Source organism: Ipomoea triloba, chromosome 10 (assembly GCF_003576645.1).
Source record: "Ipomoea triloba cultivar NCNSP0323 chromosome 10, ASM357664v1".
NCBI classification, from domain to species: Eukaryota; Viridiplantae; Streptophyta; class Magnoliopsida; order Solanales; family Convolvulaceae; genus Ipomoea; species Ipomoea triloba.
The window spans coordinates 8998283-9006766 of record NC_044925.1 but is presented as its reverse complement, the minus strand read 5'-3'; positions in this window follow the sequence as shown (position 1 = coordinate 9006766).

Here is an 8484-nt window from a genome sequence, read left to right as displayed (position 1 = left end):
ATGAATTTAATAAGAAAATTTAATTAGGAACTTTTATTAAGAGTTTTGGATTATTATTATTATAATTAGGAACTTTTATTAAGAGTTTTGGATTATTATTATTATTATTATTATTATTTATTAAGAGTTTTGGATTATTATTATTATTATTATTATTATATTATTATTATTAATTATTAATATTATGAAAATTATTTTAGGAAATTATATTAAGAATTTTGGATTATTATTATTATTACAGAGTATTATATTATTATAATTATTATTGTTATTGTTGTTGTTATCTTAATAAGAATAGATTTTAAATTGAGGCTACAAACCAACCGGATATAGTTTGGACAATGAAGAGACTGCCTAATCATAATATTATCACGCACAAAAAAAAATGTAATATTTTTCATTCAAGTATCTTGTCCTAACATGTAATTTCTTTCATTATCTCATAAACTCTTATAGTTGAATTATTGTGACAAAAATAAAAATTATGGATGTTAGGCATGTGACATTTTTTTTAAAGTACAACTATTGACTAAAAGTAATCATGCCACAATAATTAATTAAAGGCTGAAAGTAAAATTTACACTTTTAAAAGGATCATATTTCTTAGAAAAATTGAAGTTGAGGATTGAGAAAATAGAATATTGTAAAAATACTTTTCAGTACATATTGTAAAAATACTTTTCAGTACATCAAAAAAAAAACAAATAAATACTGTAAGAAGAAAATAAAAATTTTGTATATACATTAAACTATGAATTACAACATCATTACTGTATGCCTTCAAACCATCCTCAGGTTGTGAATATCATTCTCACTTTTGTCGTGTTTAGGGATAAATTACATTGCAACAGTTTAAAAAATAATTACCCATTTTTAACCGTGTGCGAATTGAGAAAAACCTACAACCAATTTACAACTAAAGTGTGAACTAACAATAACACTGTAGCATTTTCGCGAATGATTGTCAAGGAGAAGATTTGTTGTAACTTGATATTAAAACAGAGACAATTGAATGCTTGTGTAAGTGCTAAAGAAAAAAGAATTAAAGTCAACCAAAACAAAAAGCTATGCAACAAATAAAGCAGCTCTATAAAATTATACCTAATGTTAAAATCAATTCGTAAAAAATCTCATGAGCACTTTCATCAACAACAATATAAAGTTAAAATAATTCCTTCATCAACAAAATAAAACGTATTAATCATACCTCGGCTTAAGATCTTCCACTCCCCAATGGATCCGAAACTAAATCAACAGAATAAATTTATAAAAGCATATCTATCGAAACACATCGAAACAATATAATGGATTAGCTAGTATCAATGTGATTTTCAAGTCACCAATCCACTATATTTATTAGTAGAAAATGTGAGTGTTATAAATTTATTTAAATTTTCAAAAGGAAAGTATAATTAATTTTAATTTCTAAAGGAAAGTGTAATTTATTTTAATTCTTAACATACAATTATAATTAATACATGGCTGATTTAGATAACTAATTATCATAATAACCAATTATAATTAATACATATAAATGGCTAATTTTTATGAATTTATTATATATATATATATATATATATATATATATATATATATATATATATATATATATATATATGGATAATTAATAAAATCAATGATTTTACTAAAATGTCCCTGACTTTGGGCGGGAAAAATTGGGTGGAGGATAATGTTTTTATATATAGTATAGACTTCGTTTCCTAATTGAATTCCATTTTCTTTTCCATTTTTTCTTTTTTAAGGATAAAATTATTAGTATTAATTAGTGAATTACGAATCTTTTCTTTTTCCTTTTTTAGTGCTAACTTTTTTCTTGATTATTATTGATAGTAATAAGTGAATTCCATTTCCTTTTCTATTTTTCATTTTCTATTGTTTGAGCACAAGTGTTTGGGCGGGCTTGTACGAAATGAGTATTTTTTTAATAATAGTATAGATTTCATATCCTTATTGTTATTAATTAGTAATTTTTGATAGAATTTTCCTTTTTATTGGTAACATCATCATCATTATTATTATTATTATTATTATTATTATTATTATTATTATTATTATTATTATGTTTCATGGTAAGTTACTTTTGTTTCCTTTTCCATTTTTCCTGGTAAGTTAATTTTGTTTTTTTTTTTTACCATTTTTCCATTTTTACTACTAATATTATTAGTATTAATCAGTGAATTATGAATCTTTTTTTATTATTATTTTCCTTGTTTGTTGTGTCCTAAATAAATTTTCTTTTTCTATTGTTTAGGCAGAAGTGTTTCGACAGGAATGTATGAAATGAAATTTTTGTTAGAATTTTTCTTTTTATTGGTAACCTTATTATTATTAGCCCGTTTATATATATATATATATATATATATATATATATATATATATATATATATATATATATATATGTATGTATATATATATGTATGTATGTATGTATGTATGTATATATATGTATGTATATATATATATATGTATGTATATATATATATGTATGTATGTATGTATATATATATATGTATGTATATATGTATGTATGTATATGTATGTATATATATGTATGTATATGTATGTATATATATGTATGTATATGTATGTATATATATATGTATAAAACTGATTAGAACAAAAGCATTGATTGATCTATGTACATATGAGCAAATTATCAAAATGGTCCCTCGACTATGTCGATTTCACCAATTTGGTCCTACTCATTTTGATTTGGCTAATTCCATCCTTCAACTATCAAAATTTTAGCCGTTTTAGTCCTCCGATCACTTAGACATTAGATTTTTGGCGAGTGTAAGGCTAAATTGGTAATTTCAGTATTTCTTCCTTCTTCTTNTTGGCTAATTCCATCCTTCAACTATCAAAATTTTAGCCGTTTTAGTCCTCCGATCACTTAGACATTAGATTTTTGGCGAGTGTAAGGCTAAATTGGTAATTTCAGTATTTCTTCCTTCTTCTTTCACTACAGACAGCGCTGCACAGCAGACCTCAGTGAGAGAAAGAAATAAAGAAAGAAAACGATAGAGAAAGAGAGTGGGGCAGGGAAGGGAAAAGAAAAACCGATAGAGAAAGAGAGTGGGGCAGGGAAGGGAAAAGAAAAACTTTCTTATTTCATCTTTGCTTTCTTTTTCACTCTGTTTTTCTCTGTTCTCTTCTTGGCGTGATTTTTCAACTGCTATAATCATTGCATATTTGCAGACGACCTCTTCTGCTGCTTGTACTTTCGTAAAACCAAGAGGATTTTTAGTCAAATCTATTGATATTGATTCTTCTTTCTTTTTCTCAGGTTTTGCACTATTGGATTACCCAGCGATGTGATAATTGAAGCAGATGACATGACCTTCCATCTTTACAAGGTTTGTGTCCCCTCAGTGGTTCAATGAAACTTCCAGTGTATACAGATTGACTCATGGAGTTGTTTCTATGTTTTTTGTCGGCTCAGTTTCCTTTGATGTCGAAAAGTCGAAAGCTTCATGAATTGATAACAAAGTAGGTGACAAAACCCAGTGGTGGTAGAATCCAAAAACCAGATGCCGACGGAGGGATAGAAGAGGAGGGTGTTGAGGACGAGGGTGTGGAGGAGGAGGAGCTGCAATGTCACATCTCGCTCCCTAATTTTTCGGCTGGCTCCGAGACTTTCGAAGCCGCTGCCAAGTTCTGCTACGGCACCAAGATTGACTTGTCGACATCCAATGTGGCTCCGCTCTGGTGCGTGGGCGAGTGTTTGGAGATGATCGAGGAATATTCCGAGGAAAATCTCATCTCGAAGACGGAGACGGTTCTTTCCCAGTATGTCTTCAAGAGCATTTCCGGAGAAAAGCCAGTTAGTGCCAATAATATCCCTCAAAATAGACCGTCTAAGTGACCGGAGGACTGAAACAGTTAAAATTTTGATAGTCAAATGATGTAATTAGTCAAATCAAAATGAGTAGGACCAAATTGGTGAAATCGACATAGTCGAGGGACCATTTTGGTAATTTGCTCTGTACATATTGACATTTAACATTCCTTATGAATATTGAATTTTTATCTCCTACATACAAAGAGTCATCTTAAATTGGGGAACTGAAAATTAAACTTCTACAACTTCAATCTTCATTGGTCTCCCGTTCAAGGCTAGATTTTGATACTTTCTCAGGACTTTCATAGCATTTGAGGACTATAAAAAAATCAATTATGCAATTCACTGCCACAATTACAAGTATATGTATGTATTCATAATAGATAAATAATATATATATATATATATATATATATATATATATGCATACAGGTGGAAAACATAGAAATTGAAAAGAAAACTGAGAGAGAATACATACCAAAGGAAATGTTAACAACGATCGGGACTGGGAAAGATGACAACGATCCGCCATTCTTTAAAAAACCTTAGAGAGAAAATCCAATTATTGAATCTCTTGAGTAGTGCGCAAGGGGGGAGACAAGCCCAAGTTCAGTCCTATCATTTTATAGGCTTGGCATAGGGACCCTTTTTTATTTGCATTCAATTATTAATTTCCATTTCCTTTTCCAATTTTTATTTTCTAGTATTAATAATTAATTTCTGTTTTCATTTTCATTTTCAATCAATTAGGTGTCAATTAGGGATCTTTTTTTATTGTTAGTCAATTAGTAATTTTCGTTTCAAACAAATTTTACCTATTTTTTCAATCCAAATAAAGCATAATACTCCGTATTAATGTAACAATGATATACAAAATTTAAAAAAGAAAGCAAATAAACCAAACAAAAAACAACAATGGTTAAAGCCAAATAATAAATAATAAATAATAATAATAATATAAAAACAGCAATAGTTAGCCGTGAAACAAAAAAATATATATATATAATAAACCGCACGAACAAATTTAAATAAACAATATAAACAAATTAGTAGAGGGGTTTAGAACATATATATGAATATGAATTCAAAAATATATATTATGATTCAAGAAATGAATATATATATATATGTCAAGAACATATACCTCCACATCTTCCAGCACAGATTCTAAGGTTGCTCCTCGGTTGTTCTTGACTTCGTAAAGACGAATCAATCGTACTTTAATTGCCCACGCAGTATCGTAGGCGTTTATCTTATTTAGTGCAACAAAAATATGGGCCATTATAGGTAGATTTTTCTTCGCCTATGCTATGAGGCTAAAGTGCTAAGATATAGTGAAAGATGTGAAATTGGTTGAATGATTGCATGATTTATATAGTGATATGAGAATTTATTAGATAAGAAATTTATTTGGAAAACTTTAAAAATAATTGATTAATAATAATTATTGATTGACTATTTATTGTTTTTTTGGGTACAAATAAGTAAATATTATCCTAACATTTGACAATATTCTACAATGTACCTAAACTCATATGCAATCTATATTCATACCAATCACTAATAAATAATATAAATAATTATCTATATTCATACTAATCACTAATAAATCATACAAATCATTATAAAACTGTATCCATTTATATACGCATAACTTGTGTATGCATTTATATACATACATAAATATCTATATAACGTACATATACATTATATTATATTAATTATAATTATTCCACCTTAATAGTTATCCATATATATATGTATATATCGTACAATTATATATATATATATATATATATATATATATATATATATATATATATATATATAGAATATTAATCAAATGCGGCCTTGCTATTAGGTGTGGTCGTTTGGCCTAGCGTGCGTCATTGGATTGTGCTGATCTGACGGTGGAGGTTATATATTAGGATTCAGGAAGTTTAAATCGCGTAACTTAAGTGGGGGCTTTATGGTAATTGTAAGTGGGAAGGCAATGTTAGAATACAGAATGCACGAACAAACGTATTATTAAAACACACCATTCAAAACGTACTAAAATGCACCAGTTCTTAGATTAAAACACACCACTTAACAACCACACACCAAATGCAACTACTCTCGTAAAAAATCACCACCATGTGTATTAAAACACACTATTCTACGTTATAAAATGCACCGCTAGACAAATTAAAACACACCATTCCCCACCATACCGAAATACACTACTCAATTCAAATGCACCAACAAAATTAAAACACACCATTCAACGTATGAAAATGCACCAGTTCTCAAATTAAAACACACCACTTAACCACCACACACCAAATGCAACTACTCTCGTGAATTCACCACCATGTGTATTAAAACACATTATTCTACGTTATAAAATGCACCACTGGACAAATTAAAACACATCATTCCCCACCATATAGAAATACACCACTCAAATTCAAATGCACCAACAAAATTAAAACACACCATTATATGTTATAAAATGCACCAATTCTCATATTAAAACACACCACTTAACCACCACACACCAAATACACATACTATTGCGAATTTCACCAATATTATCTCAAATATGAACCAGATTAATGTTGATAATGCACAGACTGTTGCGAATTAGTCCATTCTTGTTCCTCTATTGGAGTCGACCTATGCGTTTTGTTCGGAACGGAGCGCTCGTTGCTGGTGATGGAGTCCCTTCTACGCTCGTCAGGTGTTTGTTGCTCAGTGCTCGTCGACTTCAAGTCTGATCTCCGTCGTCGTCTGATCTGGTTTTGAAATTGTAGTGAATTGTCAACATTATCCTTCTCGTTCGCGTTGCTAAAGATGAAGCGCCTGTATTGTTTGGATTAATATGAAGCCTTAGATCATGGGATCTAATGGTGTAGATCAGGCCACACAGCCACACGGGGGAGACAGGCCGCATCTGATGGGGCCTCTATTTATATATATATATATATATGTACATATCAAATCAAATGATAAAAAACTATAATATTGCGTAAACTAAAATTATAATTCATAATTGATTAAATTTTTTTTACCAATTATAATTAATTTAAATTTTTAAATTAATTATTAATAATAATCACTCCTGTTATCATTTTAAATTAAATCAATAAATCAATTTACCGATTTTGAATGATTAAGAATTATTGCCTTTTTTCTCTTTTATTGTATGCAATTTGCCTTTATTAAATCATTGCAATTGGCATCACTTTCCTTTCATTGCAGTTTGCCTTTATTAAATCATTGTAATTTGCATTTATTAATAATAATTACTCATGTTATTATCCGATTAAGAATTAAGAATTTTCTATAGAGTCCTCATGGTTCTTGATTTTTTGGGAGAAACCGATTTTGAGAGAGAGAGAAAAAAAAGCCAAAATCCGGCTCAGACTTCAGAATAGGAAAACTGCATATTTATATGCCAGACTTTTCTATTAACGAAGATAATGCTTTTTGAATCAAATTAACGAATATATATGTTCAAAATATATTAATATTGCAATAGTTTATATAGAAATTAAGGAAGAGAGAGATAGAGGTGAAAAATGTAAGAAATTAAGAGGGGTGGAAATATATTAATTAATTATATTATTAATAAAATAAGAATTTTTTTAATTTAATTATATTAATTATATTTTTACTAAAATACCCTCCAATTCTGGGGGAAAACTCCTTCAGACACTTCTGTTATTATATATATATATATATATATATATATATATATATATATGTATAGATATAGATATACTAAAATTCCTACCAACCACACAACATCCCTAATTTCATGCAATTCTAGTAGTTAATTAAAATATCAATTATACATAATACAAATACTATCAATTCACCTTACAATACACACATAGAAATTTTGGCAACTTGGTTTAATGAATAAAAATAACACAACTATAATTTAATTATTTATACACTAACATATACACAAATACTACATGCATGATAATCACACACAATTAAATATAAGGAATATATATGCATATAATACGTACGTTACATACTAATACGAAAATATACATATTTATTTATTTTCATATACATACGGTATATATAGTACAAATACGAAAGAAATTATTTTAGACAAATATACCCCTACCATTATAACTTCCGTTAGCTTTCCACGTACTATTGTTACTATGCACATTCATCCACCATATATTTTCTTATCTTCTTCAATTCAATAATAATAATGTATACACATTATATATTAGAGTTATATGGCTTTTTTGTGTGTGTGTGTGATTATATTAGAGTTATATGTTAGTTATTTTTTAAAATATAAATATAAAATTTATAAAAATATTTTACATTATTATTATTATTATTATTATTATTATTTACTATAATTTAAACATCTAAAATCTAAATAAATTTAAAATTTTATTATAAAGTTCTAATATTGGACACTTATTTTTTGCGCATTGCGCATAAGAAATACTAATATATATAATATACACGGCCATGGATATATTATAATATACATACATATATAGAATACCTACATATGTACAGCTACACATACATATATATATTATAGTATTAAAAAAAGTGTACATAATTATATATGGACCAAGGTATAACAATTAGTATTT